The sequence below is a fragment of the Ixodes scapularis genome, unplaced genomic scaffold (assembly GCF_016920785.2).
Source record: "Ixodes scapularis isolate PalLabHiFi unplaced genomic scaffold, ASM1692078v2 PGA_scaffold2__306_contigs__length_199485367, whole genome shotgun sequence".
NCBI classification, from domain to species: Eukaryota; Metazoa; Arthropoda; class Arachnida; order Ixodida; family Ixodidae; genus Ixodes; species Ixodes scapularis.
Genome location: NW_024609857.1, coordinates 139550523 through 139574769, shown reverse-complemented (window position 1 = coordinate 139574769; position 24247 = coordinate 139550523). Strand labels below are relative to the sequence as shown.

At 44.8% G+C, this 24247-nt stretch overlaps 1 protein-coding gene across 1 annotated transcript in view; it reads left to right on the top strand.

The window, feature by feature from the left end:
* LOC115327698 overlaps nt 1-24247 on the top strand; it is a 132704-nt gene that overhangs the window by 15324 nt on the left and 93133 nt on the right. The gene's annotated exons all lie outside the window — the stretch shown is intronic.

Here is a 24247-nt window from a genome sequence, read left to right as displayed (position 1 = left end):
AATTATCATATAATTTGTAGGTAGTATTTTACTGATATGTGGCTATTATTTAAAAAATAAATAAGGCATCTCAGTGATACGATAGTCAGGATATATTCAGGCAAACATCGGAAAAAAATCAAACAACAAAAACTTCCGACGGAAAAAAAACAACAAAAAAACACCACCTTCGATTTTTTTTAATTTTGGGTAACCTGCCATGCTCGATTTTGGCATTCATTTCTATTATAATCATGTTTCATTATTTTATTGAGAAAGAAGACACAAGTCCCCAAAGTAGGGTCCTTTTTCAAAGCCTACGCTTAGCAGTGCCCTATACGAGAAGTGACTCTGAGTTCCAGTTTCAGGAAACTAACACACATCTTTCATATGTTTTTATTCAGATGAGGTCACTGACAACTTGAGCAATCGGTCACACACTAAAAGTGAAGAGAAACTATATACAGAATTTTACATACAGCGACTAGTGATTTTACATATTAGAGACTAGTGATTCGAGAAAAGATGATGCAGTGTGAAGTTTTACTTTCCGGTATAACGTATACTTAAAATAAAAGAAACAACTTTACTTCCACACACAACAATAAAGATAGAATACTAAAATTGTTTAGGTTAGTTATGTATTTCCGGGGACAAACCATTTCAGGTGAGGTGTGCCACCACACCGGACTGTAAGAGCTTCGATACTCTCTGTGTACGATTGGATCGTGGCAAGCCGAGATATTTTATCCTGCGCGAGGATAACATTTCGTGATTCTCATATGGTGATCAGATAAGGATTATAAGCTATCATGAAGTAAAATAGTAGGTTAAATACCCTGCGCAGAAAACTGTGATAAATACGAGATAACCCTGCATTCAAAATTAGCAGTCCTTGGGGCATCAAATTTGGCACTTTACACTAAGGCTTTCCTCAATGTACCCATTTAATAAAGTTTCTTCTATTTAGATCCAACTGTTCGTGCTACATATATGTCACATTCTGTTGATGACTTGCACAGCCGCCACGCGTGCCAAGAATGAATGCCCGGAAAGGCGTGCACTGTCAGCCACTCTTCTTTTTGTTGACGATACCGAACAAGCTCATTTTCGTCCAGATACACAAGATGCACCCAGTTTCCCAAATAGAATGCTCATCATTCTCCTGGCCGTCTGAATTGTGTTTATTGAACGCTCTCTCAGGTTGTTCAGCGTGGCCCGGTGCTTCATGAGTCCGCCCACTCCGTCGCATGCATTTTCCCATGTCCAGATGCAGAAAATAACCACTGGGCATGTGGGCAATCATTCTGTGTAGACTGGTGAAGCTGGTAGCGATTCTTGAAATGGCTGGCGGCTCCGTCACTTACATACGTCACGTGCAAGTATACCGCAACGTTGTCTTCAACCCACTCTCACTTTTTTTCTAGAGTCAAGCACGTGAGAGTGACGTCGTCACACAGGTCCTCACTGATGATAGCAACGCTGTTTGTAGATTTTCTCATCGTCACTACACAGGTAAATATCGTAACTTTTTTTCTTCAGTGGTATGCTTTAACTTTGTCAGGAAGCACGATGGTCCAGTTTTCAGCATAGTCAAAATAAAAGACAATGCTCCCGCGTTGCATGCAGCTGCTTTTCTTCTTAGATCGCTTTATCTTGCGTTTATCGGATATGGTTGTGAAATATCCAACTTTCAACCGTTTTTTGACCGGCTTTCAGGAAAATCTCAAAATCCAATGTTTTTTTTTTCTTTTACAAGGTCATAGGACTTTCATGTTGGAAGCACAATCTCTTTATCCTCTGGGATATGAAGTTCCTTGAGTGTAAGAGACTGGCCTTTTTGGCAGTGATCGCAATCTCCTTCAAGACACAGACTTGTTAGTGGGCCGCACGGAGTTCGGTTCATCAGTCTTGAATGTTGAGCCTGTAACGTTCTCTACAGCGACAATACAAAGGTAATAATTGGTGCAGCGCACACAAATGCACACTTCCTGGTGTGGAATACATTTGACCCATCTAGGGCGGAAGGAATAAAATTTCGTTAGCCCAAGGCCGGAATCAGGATGGTTGTCTTTGTATACACGAAAGGCCTCTCGGACCGAGCGTGTCAGGAAGCGGTTTGGGAGGAACGTTTTCTCCCCGTCGAGCATGAGAGAGATCACGTCCTTCTGCTTGGGACCTTGACGCGAACATTGTAGCTCGTCTTTCGTGAAGTACTCTAGGGCAGCAGACATGTTCTAAGGGCTCACCTTGCACCTTGTGTAAGGATCCGGCTCATACCGCACGCCATGCTTTTCCTTACCTAAAACGTAAACACTGCCGCCATGTTAACCTTCCCTAGGTTAACATGGCGACAGTGTTTATGCTCTGTTGTATTTAGGTGGAGCACGAGTATTTGGGAGTTCTGCTCTCTGTCGGTGTGCTTCTTTGTGCCTGATATTATCGCCCGTAAAGCCAGCGAGTGAGATGGCGACAGGCACGACTGCTCAGTAAACAGGCATCGGTGCTCATATTGTGCTGGTTGAAGCGAACCCCCTTATCCTTAACAGCGAGTGGGGAAATACGAAAAAAGATTGTATCGGCCGTTTTGCCAGAACTAGCGACGAGTGTCGCTTGCTACTTCCATCAACTATTGCGCCATAATCGTGATCTTCGCGAGGACATGATTGTTGCTAGCCACAGAACACTATCACGCAGAAAGGGAATGCTTGACAATGTTTTTATTCTAGATATAAGTCAGGGATATATATAAGAGAGAGAGATGGAGATAGAGGGTAAGAGAGAGGGGCACATAGCGGCCCTAGGAAAAAAAATTAATCAAAGTTCCCAGTGAACGATGGCTTTGAGCTTCTCTCGGATCACTAGTTCGTAATATGATAGCTCTTTGTAGACCGTAGTTTCTCCTCAATTTTAGTGTGTGAACGATTTCTATAGTTATCAATGGCCTCATCTGAATAAAAATAAATAGAAGATCTGTGTTAGTTTCATGAAACTGGAACTCAGAGTCACTTCTTGTATAGGGCACTGCTAAGTGTAGGCTTTGAAAAAGGACCGTTCTTTGGGAAGTTGTTTCTTCTTTCTCAATAAAATATTGCAACATGTCTTTAGTAGAAATGAATGCTTAAATAGAGTATAACAGGGTACCCAAATTTAAAAAAAGAATCAAAGGTTGTGTTTTTTGTTTTGTTTGCATCTTAATGTTTCGTTGTTTGATTTTTTTCCCATGTTTGCCGAAATATATCCTGACTATCGTACCATTCATTTACCTCATTAATTTTTTTAAATGTTAGCCATGCATAAGTAGAATAAATAGTATCTGCAAATTATATAATAATGATTAAATTATTTCATTAGATACAGACCTTCAAATCTTGCCATTTGTAGTTCGAGCAGGCATGTTTGGCAATTTTTAGAAAAATAAATAAAATCTAAATAAATAATATTACTTTATATTACAAGCATGGGCGTCGGCAGGGTGGTGCAAAAGGGCCACTTGACCCCCCGCAGCCAGCGTGCCTACCCCCCCTCCTTTCCCCAGCTCTCTCGGGTACGGGGGATCGAATGACGTTGCGAAATAGCTTTTCTAGCAAACGGAGAAACCGAAAGCTATCCTAAAAATAAAATCCACACACTTTTGCTTCCTTGGATCCTTCAGCAATAAACACAAAAAAGAATAAAATCTCCCCTCGGTCAGTTGCGATCAGTTGCGCCCAGCTGGCAAAAAACAAAACAAAAGAAAAAAAAAATAGGGAGGAACATTTACTTCCGAGAACACCGCAGTCCTGTGTTGAGAGGGATCACAGGCATTCGGATGAAAGTCAGTAAAATGCCCCAGAAACAGAGCATCTTCTACACAGAGCGGGTTTCTTCCAAAAAGCCCAACAGAAAAAATCGGCGTAGCTATGAGTTGGAGATAGTCCGCACTCCCCTTTCGCTCCGTCTGCATAAGGAGTGCACGGAGTGAGCGGGCCCCGGGGGGAAGAGGGGGGGGGGGGGGGGGGGGTAGCTTCGGCATTTTGGGGGGGGGGGGGGGGGTGGGTGGGTGGGTTCGACTTCCCAAACGAACCTCCTGTCTATGCCACTGCTCACGCCAGTGCTTTGTTTTGTATATGTGCCTTTGGGTTTTTCTTCTCCTTTGCTCGTAGCATGTTGCGGTCATGGGAAAGGAGAAGAGAGGGGTCAAAATCGGGGCCAGGCGTCCTCTTTTGGACAATGGAGTTCTGCGAAACTCTGTTCGTACCATGTCAACAACGATACTCCCCCGGGCCATAACTCAGGCGGGAGAAGAGTGTCGAACTGTCCTCGTTGACACCACCATGTTCACACGTGTGACACGAATATCTTTGACAGGGTTGCCCACTTTGCTGTTGCTGGCTCTCTCTTCTTGGCCCAGTTGCTTGAAAGGACCACATTCCGCACCCAATCCCACTTTTTTATATAACCGTGGGCTGATATGGGGTCAGCAGTGAAAATGGACATTAGAAGATATTTTATACGGAAAGCTGACAGTGATAATGACAATCTATCTTGTGCAACAAAGAAGCACGTGACCTCAGAGCCCTGTCATGACCCGTAATCTATCGATGCACCTACTGTCTCCATCACTCCTGATCATTCTCTGGCTTAAAGAGCCAGCTGGACATTGGCTTTGCCCTCAAATCGACTCTCACAGGTATGCCAAACTCGTCTTTAATTGTGGGAGTATTCATGCAACGCTGAGCTTGATCAGATATATAACAACCAATAGAAAGATAAGAACCAGCACTCCAGTTCTAAAATGAGACAGAGCGAGCATGGCAAGCTAAGGGAACCCGCGTTGAGGAAATACGGAAAGTCACAATGGCAAATAACCCTCCTGCGGTAGCCCCGCCGTGCTAGCTTTCCAACACATCTAACGCAGCTTTCAGATGTCTTCCATGAACCCACAACCCGGGAAATGCTTTGAATTAATATTACGAGCGAAGACAATTTTGTGCAGAAAATTAGACTTGTATATTTTAGCAGAGGCCAACTTGGGGTAGCTTTTAAAAACTTGTGTAAACATCAAATATTGTTCAATATGGAAATAAAAAGGTATTGTTCATTGCTGCGACTTGCAAGTGACATGCAAGACAGTGCGTGTGACTTGCGTGCACTGTCTTGCTATTTTATTGAGTACGGTACATTTATGATGCAAATACTTGTTTATAAAATCTTTGTGCTTTTTCATCTCTGAGAGAATTATGAACTGAGTGGGCTGTTTTGTTGTTTTGCCGGGATTTAGACCAAATTGTTTTTTACTGTGCCTGTACATATTTATAAAATTGTTTTTTTTTTTACTTTGCAATTACTGATGCATTGTACTTTTTTAAATAATTGTTTCATAAAAAATATGTGTATCTTGCAAGCTGTATTTAGCTCTTTTCGTATTTTACTGTCAAACCCCCCTTCCCCTTGAGCGCACACAACCAAAAAGGGCTGTCAGTTTGCCCCCCCCCCCAAGACAAAATCCAGCCGACGGCCATGATTACAAGCAAGCTGCACCCATAGTTTGCGTCTAAAAAGTATTATAATTCTCGTAAAGTTATCGTTTTAGGTATTCACTTTCAAACATGCTCTCTCCATCAGTGCACATTAATGCAACTGTCCATGTCTTCATGCCTTACGATTTTTTCTGTCTCCAAATATTTTTTCAGGTCATAACTAAGTTTAGATTCGTTTATACCAGAGACTAGACTATAGCATATAAAAACATCAGTTGATTTAAAAATGTCGACCAGCCACCCTTTGGTCGATCTTATTTCCGTTGGTACGGATCCCACACCACGCAGGCCTATTCTACGGTGGGCCGTATAAATGTTGTGTATGCAGTCAATATCACCTGACTAGTGGTTTTGCCTAGGTTTCGCTTCAAAAATCCCAACTTTTTTGGAGCCGTACTGTACACATTGTCAATGTGGCGATTCCATGTGAGGTCGGCTGATATCGTAACTCCTAAATACTTAAAGTGATCAACTAGAGCTTTGGGATCGTTTCCAACTCAATATGTGTAGAAGAGGATGTTCACTTTTTTGCTAGTGATTCTGGCGGATACAGTTTTATCTGGATTAATTTTCATACCCCATTTTCACACCATTTTTAACAGAGTTGACAGACGAGTTTAAGTTTTCTTGATTCATGGGGTCGCATACTTTAGCATAGAGTAAAGGTCCGTTCACACTCTTGCAACCGAGTACGACCGAGAGAGACCAGAACGGTTTTTAAGCCTCTTGCAACCTCTTAGGACCAGCTCCGCTGCAGTGCATCCGGTCCTAAGAGGCAAGAGGCTTAAAAACCGGTCTGGTCTTTCTCGGTCGTACTCGGTTGCAAGAGTGTGAACGGGCCTTAAGAGGTCGTCTGCAAACATCCTAGCTGTAATGTTAGGGCTGAGTTCATTCACAATATTGTTTACCGTAAAATCCCGAGAGATAGCCCACCTAACATGAAGAGTAAATCGGGTGAAAATTTGAAGTGGGCTAAATTTCGGTGTACAATCAGAAAAGTTTAAAAAAATTGCTATTTTTAGGTTGTGTCCCTTCCAAGCTTGTTGGAACGAGAATACAGCGGAAACGAACGACGGACCAGTAGTAGAGTACCGTAAAAACCCGCGAATAATACAAAACATAATTTGAGAACTGCGAAAAAAAAAAATTTATCCGCGTATAATACAAAACAAAATTAGGAGTACGACAATATTCCTTATTTGCGTCATAACTGAACCTTAATCACTGTCATCACGTCCGTCAGACTCCTTGTCCGACGCCTCCTCCCAAAGGCAGTATAGTCTTCAGTGCCGTCGAGCGCATTTGAAATCCCGCACTTGAAAGAACGAGCGACGAGCGAGCGCCGACGCAGTGAAATCTTGGCACGGCGCATAAAGCGAGTAACCCAATGTCGGCTCGCCAAAGTTCTCATGCAGCAGCTCGGTGTTTACGGCGAGGTGCCGTTCACGTTGCTCTTTTACAAAGTTGGGGCGAAGTGCCATTCACGTTGCTCTTTTACAAAGTCGCTGAGACTTGCCTCGACGTCGGCGAACACGCCATTCTTCGGGCTCCTAAAGCTTTTTCTCGTTCCGTTGCACGCAAACAGAGCTTGCTTTTGTCGTCTCCATCCGCGGATGCTGCCCTCATTTACGGCGAATTGTCGTCCGGTTGCCCTGTTGGCAATGCCTTCCGCAACCAAAAAGACTTTTCTTTTTGAGGCGGTCGACTATCGTCTTCGCGCCAACGCCATTGCCGAGCCTCACTGTTGACGGATGGTGGCGCCTCGAACATTGTGATTTTAATGATGATGATAGCTGTTTTGAGCGCCTTATTGCTTCAAAACCGAAACTACGTCAAACAGCGTTAGATCGCGCCTCATCGAAGCTGAATTGTTAGGACCCGCGTACAATACGAGCCGCAAATTTTACATAGCAAAATTTGAAAAAAAAAAAACTCGTATTATATTTGGGTTTTTACGGTATACACAACACTACTATTACTAGTAGTGGGCTATCTTTCGGTGTTTAAAAGAATATAGCAAATCAATCCAAAAATTGGGGTGGGCTATCTTTCGGGGGTGGGGCATCTCTCGGGATTTTACGGTATGTAACATAAAAACAAGACTGGACCCAGCACCAATCTCTGTGGGACGACCCCCAAGTGGTTGACATTGCTCCGCTGATAGCCACAAACTGTATTCTGTTAGACAAGTAAGCCTGGATCCATGCAATTTCCGGCTTATTAACACTGTATTTTAATAGTTTTTGTATCCATTATGTGAAACTCGGTCGAAAGCCTTCGATAAATGCAAACAAACCGCGTCGATTTGGCCTCTCTCATTCGAAGAGCAGTAAAAGTCACCAAATGCACCTGGTACTTGTGTTACTGTTGACAGACCGCGCCAGAGTCAATGCTGGTTTCTGTGAAAAATGTTATTTGTTTCGAAAAAAGCATGAAGACTTTGAGAAATTATGTGTTCAAAAAGTTTGCAGCTCGTGCATGTCAACGAAATGAGACGATAATTGGCTACATTTTGTTTGTCATCGGATTCGTGGACTGGAACAACCTTTGCACAAAGCCAATTCGAAGGGACGCTGTGTTGACTGAGTGACGCTTTGAATATAGTTAAGTATTTGGCGACCCATTCCGCATATCGTTTAAGAAATTCATTAGGAATCTTGTCTGGTTCAGCGGTTTTCTTTGTGTTAATATTTAACAAGAGTGAAAGGACACCGGCCTCTGAAATATCAATGTCTGGCATAGACGCAAGTATGCCTTCGTCGTCCTCCAGGTCCAGAGAACAATTGCAGGAATCAATAAACACGGAACTGAAATATTCATTGTACCTCTGGGCCATTGCATATGATCCGAAATGACAACGCCGGTGTCTACAACAGAATCTATGTTCTGTTTTGATGGCGCAAGATATTTCCGAAATTTCTGTGGTGCTGTTTTCATAAACTCCGGCAAGGTGACGCCGAAATATTTTTCCCGAGATTCCTCAATTTTTTGTTTTAATTCATTTGAGAGGCTGGCAACGTCATCTTTGCTGAAAGGTTTTGTCTTGCGTCGCCGCTTTATTTTGCATTTTAAATTAATAATGTCACGTGTTATCCATGGATTTTTGTTTATTTAGTGCTTTATTTTCTGGGGGACATACATCTGCAAGCAATGACTTACGGTCTTTTTAAAGTAATTCCACATTGTGTTTACATCACCCGTACCATCGAGACCAGACAGACATTTCCAAGTAATCCGGTATTCCTACGTCATTTGCACTATAAAAATCATACACGCATGCATCCTGCCGTTTAATGGCATCAAATGAAGGAGTGGTATTACAATTCAGTAAAACAAATTGTGGTCTGAAATCCCATCGTGAATATCCACAAAAAAATTACACAACTTGTTACTTACAAAAGTCAGGCCTAATACCGAACTGCCTGCGTTCCCCCTTCTTGTGTACTCTTTTACAACTTGCGCCATATTGAAATTAAACACCATGTCAAGCAGTAATTGAGCATGTTTAGCCTTGGTGGCACCAGCCCCAAGAGTATCCCAGTCAATATTAGGCAGATTAAAATTACCAGCAATAATAAAATTTGATTTATTGGCGACATTAGTAGCAACATAGTCATGAACTGATTCCATAATTGACAAGGGGGAATCAGGCGGCCTATAAACTGCTCCAATTACATATTTCGTGCCACAAAAGTCAATTTTGCACCAAGTACTTTCTGTGTGTGGTTTGTTTCATTCATATTATGACAAGTAATTGACTTCTTCATAATAATCGCAACACCTTCCCCTCGCATTGGTCTGTCCTTGCATATATAATTTTGTATGCAGGGGGAACTACTTCACCATCCTGTATCTGTGAGTTTAACCATGTTTCGGTCACATTAACTGGATGTGGACAGTGAAGCGTCAAAATATACTCTAGTGCTTCGACCTTGTTAATCAAACTTCTGGCGTTCACGTTCATTATTCTTAGCTGCTTCGATGCTCCTGTGCCCTTATGTCACTTGTTTACAACTGGCGCGGGTCTATCTTTGGCTATTTTATTTCGGCAGCCGGCCTCGTTATCCCAGAAATACAAATCACTGCCAATCTGGAGCTTATCTTCAAAAAGTTTAACCCGACGCCCAGTAGCTCTCTCCGTCTCCGCACTATCCCAAAGCTGTTTTCGTTTACGTAATGTTTCCTGGCAGAAGTCAATTTGAAGGGAGATGCTGGAACCTTTTCACTTGTGACAGTTTTTAAAAACCTCAATTTTTTTTGTTATAATCACGGAACTTCATTATAATCTGACGTGATCGTTGCTCGCTCTTCTTTCCAAATCAATTTATTTGTTCAGCCATCTGTACTGTCACACTGAGACGACCACGAAAGAGTTCCTCAAGTACTTTTGATTGAACGTCATCATTTGTTTCGTTTTCAGGCTTGGGAACTCCGAATATGATCATGTTGTTTTTACGGCTCCTGTCTTCGAGGTTGGTTAACGCAGCTTGTTGGTTTGTAACCATTCTTCCAAAATAGGAAGATTGAAAAAAGTTTTTTACGAGAAAATGCAGTCTTACCTAGAAAAAAAAATTGGCGGATACAGCCTGGCGATTTCTTTCTGCTGCTCTGCATTTCCGCGCAATAAAACGCGCTCGAGCATTACTCCGATTCTTTAGACCCTTAGTCCGATGATGATTGCTTATCGCTCTTGTTGTCCTACAGTACACCATTTTGGTTGCCGTCAATCATGTTGCAGATGCTGCACTTGCGAAACGACTTGCACACCATTTCGTCTGGGAGCAACTTCTATGCAGCTCGGAAGTGGCAATCGTTCCAAGCAGCCAGTGGGAGTCAGATTGCTGTGCATTTCTGCATATGTGATTGCTTTTTGCTTGAAAGCTATTGTATACTGCCATCTCCTTCTGCTCATTTTTGCTCAGAGAGCAGCAATGGCGATTGCGACACGAGAAATGGGAAGCGGCACCAGGAAAAATAAAATGGTAGCATCAGGTGTTAAATATTGTAAACGAAGAGGAGGAATGTGTGCGCGACAAAGGACTGAAGACGAAGAAGTACGAAAAAGAAGCGCGAGGACAGAGAACATCGAGACGATCGAGGCAGTGGTGAGCGTTGTACATATCCTGCTAAGTAAATGCGATTTTCCAATTTACACCGTGGACATCGTTCCTCTAACTTTAAGAAATATTGGTGCCGAAACCCGGGACTCTGCTACCTTACTGACCCAACCGAGAGGAAAGATCGTCAATATTAACGACATGGAACGCGTGAAAAGCAAACGAACCACTCAGCGGCCTCTGCATACATGTCTACGAACCGAGGCAAGACAACTCATCGACTCCAACCAGCTCAGCCTTTCTGCTCTGCGGGTTTTGCACGATAGACTGAAGACTTGCAATGACGACCTGCAGCAGCTCAACGAGAACTCGTATTCGCTTCAGTAAGCGAATACGAGGACAACGCAGCTGCAAGCTTGGCGCTGCTCCGCCATCACATTGAATCGCTCCAAGCTCCAGGCCCACCGGCCCGAGGAATCGATCAACAAAACGAAGACTTCCCACTTGCTCCGAGTGCACAACAAAATGATCACGGCGATCACGGAGGTCCAGGGCGGGTAGGTGCAAGACTTCCCAAACTAGAGCTTCCTCGTTTTGACGGAACCGTATCCCAATGGCAGCCCTTTTGGGATATGTTTTGCCATACTGTTCACGAAAACCATTTGACCAACATTGATCGGTGCCACTACCTGAAGACTGCTGAGTGGGCCCGCAGCGAAAGCCATTGCAGGAATCCAGGTGAGCGAGGCATCCTACTGCGTCGCAATCGAAATATTGAAAAACCGATTTGGAAGCGTAAAAATTATCCAGCAAACGTACCTTGCCAACCTAAGAACGCTGAAGCCAGTCAAGTCATCTGGTGACGTGACTGAACTAAGGGAACTCCTGGACAGCGTACAGATTAACGTGCGAGGCCTAAAAGCGCTGGGTCTGCCGGAGCTGTGTACGCAGCAATGTTATTAGAGGTTCTTACCAAAGCAATCCCAAGTAACATCGTTGTTGACTATTATAAATGACAGAGTTTCCAAGAGAACACAAGAGAAAATCGGTCGTCAGAAGCAGAGCTTGAACAACTCTTATGCTATCTGCGTATAGAAGTGGAAGCCCGCGAGAAAACTGGGCTCGTCGCACTCACAAAACGAAGGCTGCCTGACGACACACGAAGCTCATACAGCAGCCATCTACCTTCAGCGGCGGTACTTCATAGTGACGCGGCTAAACAGCAAAGTGACTTTTTTTTTTGCCTTTCGCCAACGCACAACACCGAGAACTGTTCTTCTGAAATCAGTCTGCAGGAGAAGAAAAGTCGGCTAGCAAAGGCAAGTAGATGCTTTAAGTGTACTGCTATTGGACATCGGGCGAGAGACTGCCGCCGTAACGTACGCTGCTCAGAATGCAGGGGCAGGCACGCTACTGTTGTTTGCGATCCGATGTACAAAGCAAAGCAAAGAAAGGATCACGCGAAAAAGAGAGCGCCATCACGCATGCGGCAACCAAGGATGCATCCGCGACCTTAGTGGATAAACAGGTGCTCTTACAGACATTTAGAGCCTGGTTGTTGAACGAAAGCCAGTCGTGCTACATCAGAGGAGTCTTCGACAACGGGAGTCGGAGAACTTCCATAAGAGAAGACGTGTCGAGAAAATTGGGATTACGCACGGAAAAAACAGTTGACTTGTCGATCAAAGCTTTTGGAGGATCTAACGGAGCACCACGAAGGAAATACAACTTAGTACAAGTCGCCGTGATGAGCCAGTTCAGCCATTTTCAACACGAAATCGAAGCAATTGAAGTTCCATTTATCTGCGAGGAATTAATTGAAGCTCCCGCTACACACTCTTTTGTCCATAGGCTGACCAAGGAAGGATGGTATATTGCTGACTTTCTGTTATTCCCTGGACTCAAAGGAGAAGCTGGTATCAGCTTACTTGTGGGAGCAGACCAGATATAGAATCGATTCGCCCAACCAGGGGGCGCTTCGAAATTGCGATGGTAGCGCCACCGCAGTACAACACATGGTCGTGTCGCGCCGGTCGTGCTCGTAGCGTTGCATTGGCGTCGCAGGTATTTCGAGCGTACGGTGAAGATTTAGAGAAGGATAGAAAGCGTGCGAGAAATATTTCTCATGGTGAGTCAAAAAACGATAGAAAAGCTTCAATAACACGCATCTTCCACCGAGAAAGCGGTTGATTTCCCCGCCAACGAGTCGGGTCCGCCTCGCAAGTACGGCCGTGCCGGCCGTGCGGCGTCTACGAGATAACTTTACAGGTGAGCGGCACTTGTTTAAATTTTGCGCTGTAATAACATTGTGCCTTAAAGATTACTGATCACAATGAACCACTGTTCTCGTGAGTTCTGTTAGACGACGTCGGGATACTATTTTTCGGTCGCTGAACCACCGGCAGACTACGTTCTCGCACTAGAGGCTACGAGTGGGATAGCTTTTCGGGCTCGCCCACGTCGAAGAAATATTAACGTGTCGGGGATCGTGCGGGCATAGGGTGATAATTCCGGGAAGAGATAAGTCCCCCGCGTACAGTTGAGACTGCAGGTCCTCGCTGGGCTGGAGTCGCGGACCGGTACGAGCATTTTGCCGACGCTCGTAATTTTATTAGTATTGTTGAACACGCGTCCTCATCAGCCTGCCTCAGCAGTAGGGAACTAAAACGCCAGGGCACGACCTGAACAAAGGCCTCGTAGATTTATTACCAGGTTTTTTTGTCCCACTTCACTGAGGCAGTAGGTTGCAGTTACTGGGGACCTGCTCCTGCTGATTAATGGTACTTTTTCTGCGAGTTTGAACAATAATGTGCCGCGAGATTCTGTCAGAAAGAGGGGCAAAACAGTTGAAAACGAAAAGAGGCTAGCCTAGACTAAATCTCCAGCATAAATGTCTGCTATGCATATGACTGCACATAATTTTAATCGAATTTTCATGACAATGTTCAGTTGGATGGATTTATAAAAAAAAACTTCATTTCTCTTTCAGGTTCAAGTTGTCCAGTCCACATGCAAGATTTTCAAATATTGGCTGGGGGCTTGATTCATACTTTACTGTGTGGGACATTTTAGGAGGAAAATGTTGTGTAGCAAAGAAAACACCAGTGACACATGATAGGTTGTCATTAGTACAACAATTTTTATTTTCTGGAAAAATAATCCATGCCTGTCAGTGTTTCATTGCTGCTTCACTGAATAAAGTTTCTTTCGTGGCATGTTGGCATGTTTTGAAGCGTTTCCAGGATTGTACCGTATTTTCCGGGCTATGCTTTTAAAAATGAAAATTTTAGGCTGTGCGGACTATGCGGGATTTTTGTTTTTCAATATTGTTGATTATGACGAGACGGATTTTGTGAATGAAAGGGTATGTTAATGATAGTTTATGTATAATACCAGCTTCTTTTTGCGCTAAGAAAGCAGACATTTCTCAAGGTGTGCTGTCTATGAGAGGATATTCGTGACAACTAGGTAAGCACCAGGTGCAGACGATGCACTGTATGTGTACAATGTAAGCAAAATCTATTTTTTACCCCAAATTTGCCCCTGTGGACTATAGTCTGGAAAATATGGTACAGCAGCATAATGCATCGCTTTCAAAAATGTTTTGTTGACAGTGAAAACGATTTTTATTGAGTTTTGTCACGACCACGAGTAGGTAAACACACAACCTTGTGACAATATAAAAATTCTTCTCGTGCTCTTAACACGGTGACATTGGCGCAGACTCGAAGTATGGCTGGCAGGACACTTGCAGATGATGTACACATCTCGAGAAGCAAGGACTGTCCAAGAAATTGTAGGGCTGAGAACCCCGACTATTTCAGAGATCTTGCACGGCAGATCAGCTGTTGAAGATATTCCAGATCTCACGAAAGATGTCTCCCAGTTCGTGAGAAAGCAGTCGTCACCTAAGCTTATCCATCTTTAGCCAAGCTATAGGTCTTGGGGTACAGACTAAACCAAAACGTGCAACTCGAAGACGAAAGAGACTACAGAAGTTGCCAATGAACTAACAATACTTTTAACTGGCTAAGAACCGGGCACACATAGAGAATGCAACATAGATGAGGAAAGGTCACCTGTATCTTCGAGCGAGGGAGTGAAAATTAATTTAAATTAACTAAGAATCTTTCACGAGAAATTACAGGGTTGGTAGGTTTCCTGCAATTAGTCTTTATTAAACACCTCAGCTGGCATCTCGTCTAGTGACTTGTTGCAGGATGAGCCTCAGCGTTGTCCTTGCAGGTGTTCACGAAGTGCACGCTGCAGATCCTCGCTGACGTTGGCGGAATCAAAACTGAAGCGCCCCCACTGAAAAATAAGTCAATAATATAAGATCTCTGGTGTGATCAGCAGAAAATCGACACGAAATAATAGAAACTGTTATTGTCCCTAGCAAGTAAAAACATAATCAGGCTTTCTTTTTATTTTAAAAAGGAAGGGGGGGGGGGGGGGGGGGCTGGCTGGTTGATGCTGTTTGGAAGTGCATTCCTTGTGTGTGTTGTTTGGGAGGGGGGGGGATGCATGTGTATATTATAGCGTCGTACATGATGGCTATAAACAGCTAAAAAAAAACGGGAACAGCGATTAAGAAACACACACGGCAGAAGACAGCTGCAATCGCAACCCCCAAAGGCCCCTCCCCTAGCTAGACGTGTGCTGACAAAGTCAGAACGGCAGGCAGGGCGTCTCTTGTGAACAGCCGAGCTCCAGCACGTCTTCGTTGCCCTTCGTTGCGATGTGGCTGCACGTGAACGCTCGACGGTCGCGAGATAGAAACCCTGTCGACGGTTCGAAGCTAGTGCTGGAGGAACTGAAGCTTCTCCCTGCCGTTCTCACCCTGCCAGTGATTGTAGTTGAAATATTCGTGCCAAAGGGATCCAACATCGCGACCGAAGCCCCGTCAAACACCTCGAGGGAAGCGACAGACGCGCACGAAAATCAGATATTCCGTCACGCAGGCACTGCCAACTGACTTTCCCGCGTTCGGTAGTGATTCTGTTTCTATTCTGACACCAATTCTATTTAGTTTTTCCCGCGTATTTAGCAAAACTGATCTTCCAACGAACGAGAAACTTACTTTTGTCGGAGCACCGACGTGGTCCAGGCTTGGCGCCGTTCGAGTCTCGCACGGCTTTTCAGGGAAGCGGTAGAATTTTAAGGATCGACTACAACAACATTGGAGATTGTTGCTGCGATCAACAACGAAATATTCGTGCTAGCCGGGCTTTTATATCGTCTCTATCGCAATGAATGTTATATCCGACCGCCTACGACGGAGAAGCGAGGCGAAAAACAACGAGCCACTCGGACTCCGGCGTCCCGCCAGGGGCTGGAATGGCGCTGTAGTCGGCGGCGAAACTTGAGCGCTTCGGTCCTATGGAAATTCCTCCTGAACGAAGTCTGTTTGCATGGCGAGGACAAGTGCCTGGCGGCTATAAACACGAAGCTCGGTTGGACCTTCCAAGGACCCGTGACATCTGGCGGCGGTGTTTTCACAGAAGCTGGAACACACATCTGTGTTCTCCAAACAAACGGCGTCGAATCGGAAGTTTCCGACACGCTCCAGCAATTCTGGGAGCTCGAAAGCATTGGAATACTTGACGCTTCAACGAACTTCAGCCACGACAGCGAAGTTCTCCAACAATTCAGCAAGGATATTGCTTTTAAATACGGAAGGTATGAAGTAGCTCTTCCCTGGAAGAACCTTAACGTGGACCTGTCAGACAACCATACGGTTGCAGTCAAGCGGCTACACAGCTTGGTTCGACGGCTCATCACAGATACAGAGATGATCCAACAGCATGACGCAGCGGTCCGGCAATACGAAGTGGATGAACATGCAGAGAAGATAACTTGCGGCCGAAGCATACTTGACAAGTGTTACTACATGCCTCATAAGCCTGTGGTACGAGAATCATCAACAACGACAAGACTGCGAGTCGTCTTTGACGCCTCATCCCATGCACTTGGGGTAGCTTCACTGAATCATCATCTGGAGAAAGGGCCGAATTTGACCAATGACATGGCGAAGACGCTAGTGAACTTCAGGCTGCACAAGATAGGTCTCACGGCAGATATTCAACAGGCTTTTCTTCAGATATCTATTATAGGAACCGACAGAGACGCACTATGATTCCTGTGGTTTGAGCAGATGCCAAAGACAGGCCATCCCCTGCCTAAAGTGGAAGAGTATCGAATGACTCGCATACCTTTTGGAACGACGGCAAGTCCATTTCTACTGACTGCCACATTACAGCATCATTTCAAGCGTATGGAAGTAGCTTTTCAAAACACAACTAGGCTACTCTGCGAGAACTTTTATGTGGACGATCTAGCCACGGGAGTTTCGACTTCAAACGAGGCATTTCGTGTCTACAGAGAAGCTAAAGTCATCCTTGAGGAAGCTGGCATGACGCTTCAGAAATGGACCACAAACGGCGAGGCGCTTCGACGACATATTGGAAAGGAAGTTGCACCGTCTTCGGCTTCGGCAGCTAGAAAGGTCCTCGGTCTTTTATGGAATACCGACACCGACGAGCTTCACCTTAATGTCGAAACAGTGCTGCAGTTCCTCGGAGACAAAGACAACACTAAGCGTTTTGCTCTTCAGACGACAGCGCGACTGTTTGACCCTTTGGGGTGGTTGTCTCCGTTTCTCATCAGGATTAAAATCCTTTTCCAGAGGATTTGGGAACACGGCACCGACTGGGAGGAAGACATGCCTGGAGCATTACAGAAAGAATGGGACGAATGGTGTGAAGAATTCAGGGCGTTACAGACATTTTCGATTCCCAGATGTGGGTTGAAGAACTTTTTAGATAACTCTGCACGCCACCAACTTTACGTGTTTGCAGACGCCAGTTCGAGTGCCTATGGTGCAGTGGCCTACCTCAGGATCGAGGATACAACTGGAAATGTGAGCGTCCAACACTTGCTCTCAAAGTATCGGGTAGCTCCTATCAAACGTATCACCCTTCCTTGCTTGGAACTAGTTGCGGCAGTTCTGGCCGCTCGTTTAATGAAGTTCCTGAAAGAGACGCTGGCAAACAAGCATTGGAACATGATTTACCACTTGTGGACCGACTCAACTGTCACTCTATGTTGGATCAGAAGTCCTGCAGCCAAGTGGAAACAGTTTGTTTCTAACAGAGTGACAGAAATACAGACAGCAACGGATCCGTCTCACTGGAGCCATTGCCCTGGAAATGAGAATCCAGCGGATCTCTTGACTCGAGGACTTTCTGCAAAGGAACTTTTAACGAACAACCTCTGGTGGAGAGGACCTGAATGGCTATCAAGAGCACAGGAATGCTGGCCTGGGATAACTGCTGCCGTCGAGTCTACAGACGTGGATGATGATACGATATTGGAATTGAAACGTGATGTTCCAGTTCTCGTCAGCGTGGCAAATGAGCCGATATTTAGCCCTGACAAGTACAGCACTTGGACCAAGATGACAAGGGTGACAGCTTGGATAAAGCGTTTTGCAAACAACTGCCGTTCACCGACGACGCGTCGTGAAGGTACACTTACAGCCCAGGAACTTCGAGCAGCTGAGAATGTATGGTTACGTCAAGTGCAGCGAGAAGCATTTGCAAATGAAATGCTACAACTAATGAAAGGAGAAAACCTGGAAAATACTTCGCCAATACGAGACCTCCATCCCTTTATTGACGACGAAGGACTCGTCCGAATTAGGAGCCGCCTTCAAAACGCGGAGTTGTCCTACAACGAGAAAAGCCCCATACTACTTCCAGGTGAACACTCTGTGACAAGACTGATTGTTCTACATGCTCACAAAGCGGTGCTCCACGGAGGGGTCGGTGACACCTTAACTGAACTGCGTGCTAGGTTTTGGGTCACCCGTGCACGACAGGCTGTTAAACGGGTTACCGGAAAGCATCTACTTTGTGCCCGGTTCCGTCTTAAAGCGGCAAGTGCGCCGATGGCTCCCCTCCCAAGTGACTGAGTCCTAAGCTCTCGTCCCTTCGAAGTTACGGGAGTAGACTTTGCCGGACCTATTTTCGTGAAAAGCTGTAGCGTAGTGAAAGCATACTTTGTGCTATTCACTTGTGCTGTGGTTAGAGCCATTCATCTTGAGCTTGTAGACCTTACGGCAGACTCTTTTCTTATGGCTTTTAGAAGATTCTGTGCCAGGCGTGGCACCCCGCGAGTCGTGTACCCGGATAACGCTGCAACTTTTTAAAGAGCGTCAAGAGAACTAGCTGCAATGCACCAGTTGCTGAGAGAAGATGAAGTGAAAAACTACTATGCTAGTCATCATGTAACGTGGAGATTTATCGCAGAAAGAGCGCCACGGGGTGGGGCGGTTTCTGGGAAAGGCTCATTGGAATTGTGAAGACGTGCCTTCGCAAATTATTGGGAAAGGGGTCTTTCGATCTGCAACAGCTGGGCACCTTACTGTCTGAAACCGAAGCGGTTGTGAATTCACGACCGATCACTTTCATTTACTCCAGTTCCTATGAGCCAGACGTATTGACTCCGTCTCATTTTTTGTTAGGTTGTCGTATTCTATCTCCAACAGATGCTTCAGATGAGTCAAAGGCTCAGCTAGAAATCCTTAATCTTTGGATTCACCGACAGCGTGCGATGGAGCACATGTGGAAACGATGGCAGCATGAATACCTACTTGTGCTCCGCAGTTTTCACTCCCGAAAAGTGCAGCGTACTCATAATTTAAAAATAGGTGATGTAGTAATAATTCATGATGATAGTGTACAAAAACTGTTCTGGAAGACTGGGGTCATTACGGGACGCATTCAAGGCAAAGATGGTGTAGTGCGGGCATGTAAGGTAAAGCTGCCAAAAGGGAGTGAAATCATCAGGCCTGTACAGCGTTTGTACCCCCTTGAAATTCCCACCTCGGGCCCCGGAGTGTGTTAAATATTGTAAACGAAGAGGAGGAATGTCTGACTGAAGGACTGAAGGACTGAAGACGAAGAAGTACGAAAAAGAAGCGCGAGGACAGAGAACATCGAGACGATCGAGGCAGCGGTGAGCGTTGTACATATCCTGCTAAGTAAACGCGATTTTTCAATTTACACCGTGGACGTCGTTCCTCTAACTTTAAGAAATATCAGGCACATATAGTTGCCAGACTTTTTTTTTCTTTTTCGCCAATGACCGGCATATAAGACTATATAGTCCGTTGCAACTCGAGAAGGTAGGGCGAGGGAAAGGAAGGCCGGGGAGGAGGGAGCACACAAATTGTTAAAGGAGAGGAGGAGGTTTCCCCCTCTCTTCTCTAGCGTTCCATCTGCTTCCCCCTCCCCGGCCTGCCTTTCCCTCGCCCTACCTTCTTGAGTTGCAATGGACTGTAGGGTCAACTTCTTGTGCATTTGCAAAAAATAATTTACCCATATTCCGGTTTATACAGTAGATTTGGTGTGAGGATAGTGAATTTGAGGCACGCAGAAAAAGCTAGGGAAGTGTTCGTGGCAAACGCCAAGATGACTACAATAGTGATTTTAGTGTATGCTATAACCACTGCAGTAGTAGCTTTAGTGGGGTAATGATATTGCCGTCCTTCACTGGCGGTGGGTACATAGAGGGATGAATGGATCCTAATGGCTGTACCATTTATTTTATATCAGGTGGTAGTTTGCACCGCTTAGCCTAAATAACTTACTTTTCCCGCCCTCAGTGGTGGAACCGCTGTGCCATTTGCGCCTAACTCTTCCAGAACGAAAACCCTGCTACATGCTGTTCCAAAGGTTGTATTTGTGCACAATTTGCTTCATGTCTGCACCAAAAGGGAGCTGTTCTCAAAAAGGAAACTGAAAGTGTGGCATGTGGCAGTCTTGGCGATGCCACCGTAAATGAAGAAAGTGCAGTTATTTTTTCGGATGCCTAAGTACTATGTGCGAACAGTAGGGCTGTGCGTATATTCTAATTCTATGCTATTTGATATTCACTTCAGTATAAACTGCAATATTCATACTTTTCAAAGTATTGATCGCGGCAGGTTAGCCCCCTTGAGTGCGCTTCTCCTCAAGTGTCGATGCACCATGGAGAAGCAATATCCGCGGAGCTGACACCGCAATCTTGTGACTGACTTCGCCGCAGCGCAGCCGTGCACAGACCTTCAAAGAGGTATAACGCACGCGCGCGCCTAGTGTAATAAAAAAAAAGAAAGAAAACGGATTGGTGATATTTACATTGCAGTAAAATCTTCAAAATTTTACTGTGGCTTTTATGGAAGGGTGTAAGGCAGCAATGTTTTAACAACCTGTGTTCATTACTTGTGTTTGTTTTGTTTTAATTCAGAATTGAAAATATTTTCATATAGCAAGAAGGTTTATAAATCCGCTCAATTAGGTATGGTGGGGCTCCCTTATAGTTTAATTTTATGTCGAATTTGTCATTTACTTGCCATCCTAAGGTAGGCATTGGACTGTCTGAGGGTGCAGTCTACAAGTATAGCTAAATTAAATTTAACAGAGCTCATAAGTGGGCAATTAGAAGCTTGGGAACAACCTTTGTGAATTCAGCTGAATTTTTGTTTAAGCATGCTGTAACAGTAGTGAAAGGCATCGAGAAGGGTGCAGCAACCATTTAATATTTGATTCAAAGATATTCAACCAAAACCGCTAACAAGAGGTGGTGGTTTTGGCTTTGGTTAGGGGTGGGTTACCCCTGAAAAATAGCCCACCCTTATTTTTGGGCTGATTTGCTATTTTCTTTTAAACATTGAAATATAGCCCACTCCTATAATCACAGTGTTTGGATCAATGATGACCTTGGCATAAATGCGTCTACTTAGCTATGGCGGGTTATAAGCAAACATTGCTGATTGGGAAGCACAGTCATCTTTGCTTCGTTGCTTCTCGCCACGATAACAAGTTTGACAGAGACACATGATCTAAAAGTAGAATTTTTTTCAACTTTTCTTAATTGCACACGGAAAGTTAGCCCACTCTTTATTTTCACCCAATTTTCTCTCGATTTTATTAGGGCTATCTCTTGGGATTTTATGGAATTCACTTGGAATTTTCTTCAAAGCCAAGAATTCATTATTTTCACGTCTAACGAAGAGTTATCGGTTTTTGTGCGAACGGTGCTCACATCGATCACATGAATAGGTAATGCTACTCGTTGTGATCAGTTAAAGAGTAGCATGTGCTCCGCTTAGCTGCTCTAAGAAGAGTAGCAGGTTGAACATGAGCGAGGGCAGCGTGAGATACATTCAGCACAGAAGTGTGTTTAACACAAACCCTACAAAGTAGCCAAAAACACATTTTTATGTCAAACACAAACCGAGGATGCCATCGGTACTCCTAATAGGTAAATTGAGACATCTGGAAAATTACCGGCGTACAATTGTTCAATAAATTAATAAACATCTGTAGTGGTCAGGTCCCCTGTAGGTCTGATACCTTAAATATCTCCCAACACTTCAACAACTGAAGTTTTTTCCACAGGCTAACTTTTAAAGAGATTGTATAAAAGTTTTCGACATGGAAGCTCAATATTGTCTGCTCGAAAAGTGGGAATCTCTGCTCCAGAACCCATTGTTTTCTGCTACGAGAGCTGCTCCAAACCACCATTTGTCCGTTCCACCACTGCACCCTTTAAAATGTTGCCTCAAACTTTTGTCCCCCATTAGACTTCATAGACTATAACCCACCAATTCTGTGTGCAATTTCACACTTCCCTAGATCCTGCCACCAATCCTGTAACCTCCTTTTTGTGATTTTGTGAATACTTTGTTTCTTGGAGCCTGTGTTTGGGTTGGTGAGAACGACATCAGCCGAATGCCGGCGTTCGACGGGTGAGTGGAGACAAAGGCAGCTGGCTTTATGTCTACCCACTAATTATTCCAGTTGGAGCTCGCTGTTCTGATGTCTCTGCACAATCTCGCCTCCTCCTCTCTCTTTCCACCCACATAAGGGATTTTCAGAAATTTTCAATGCCACAAGGGGCCTGTTTCGGTTAGCCGACGCCATTAATCTCCGTGTATTCGTGGTCTTCGTCGGCTGTCGTCTGCGGCCAAAGTGCAGCTGTGGCTAGAGAATGTGTTCCCAGGCACAGACTAGGGGCACAACGAGCGACCGATGGTGGACCTGGCTGTCAAAAGTAACGCTAAGAAAACCCGAGTATTCATGCAGCAACGCGGCTCTCTCTTCACACACACGACACTACTAGCAGTGTCCGACTTCCTAAGGGCACTCGTCAAAATGGTGTGCTGCCACAAAATATTAGTTCCACCAATCACGAGAGAGACCACGTGATATCACGTGCTCGCGTAATCGCCGAGTTACGTGATCACGTCCTCACTGTAGGATACGTGATCAGGTAATAAATGTAGGTGCGTTACATGGTTGGTTTACTTTATGTCACACTGGGATGTGACCACGTAACATGGCGTCAGAGCGTTGTATGTCCAGTAACTTGATGTTGCAGTGCTACGTGATGCATGTTGTCACAGTGTCACGTGACCATGTAAGTTGACGTCAGTATCGCATCACGTTCTGACATCATGGGATGTCAGAGTGTCACGCTGCTCTGCACAACATAAGTGCAGTGATGCGATTGCTGCGCCATTTGCACCGGATTGTGCCAACATGTTTACCCTGCTACGTCCTACATTTCGGCAAAATGTGAGGAAGTAGTGCCAACATTGCACTGAAACTTAATTCCACTTAACTGATGCTCAAAATATAATCGCTCAGGCCCCGCTGCACGGCCAGATCGTTATTGTAGGCTCGTGTGAACTTTCAGAACTTTTGAATATCTTCTCAGGTTAGATCTGTTTACCCAACTCTGGTAGTAATGGGAAGTTTTACAAGATTTCTCATGTTTGTGGTCTGTTCTGGTTGGTTAGTTAGCTTCGTTGGGTGGGCTTCTCCCTGCGCACGGGTGTATTGCAGTGAAGGGAGAAACGCATAGAAGGGATTACAATTTTGCGTGCCTTACTTCGCTGCTATGCTTTTGCATATGAAGGGGAAAGCAGTTCTTTAGAGCAGGACATTACACACCGATATGTTAAAAAGAAAGAAAAAGGAGTTGGTGGGCACTGAAGTGACAACCCTGCATTGCAGTAAACATTTTAGAATAAAACTGCTGCTAGTCTACATTCTGACAATATATTTTTCAAATTCGAGATTTAGCTATGGCACTTAGGTATTGGGGAAGAGATCAGACCATGGCACCCCAAGCAGTTAACTTTAGAACTAACTACGCTGATGGGGAGAACAAATACAATGACTCAGCATTCAGCTGACTTAACCGAATGCGGTGTCAGCGTTCAGCTGGAGCTCGTGTTCTCCGGTGAGGGGGGGGGGGGAGGGGCTCTTTTGTTACCACTCCGGCCTGCATGAACAATGCAGCATGTACGGTGCCCAGCCCTGCACAAAAGCAGAAGTGGGTCAAGCTCGCACTGACGACTGCTTTCGGGAGAGATCCGGCACTTAACAACACTTCGTTTATTGTTAAGTATTTTTCATTACACTGTGCCCCACGCTCTATTGAAAAAGATTACATGAATATGCCCACAAGGCCTGTAGGCGTGTGCACAGGCCTTGTGTTGGGTAAACACCAAGGTGGGGGGGGGGGGGTAACAAACGAATCAGAGCACCCTCTATAGTTTGATTCCTTTCCAATAACGAGAAGATTGATATGAATACAGTTGAACCCGTTTATAACGAACCCGGTTAGAACGAATTA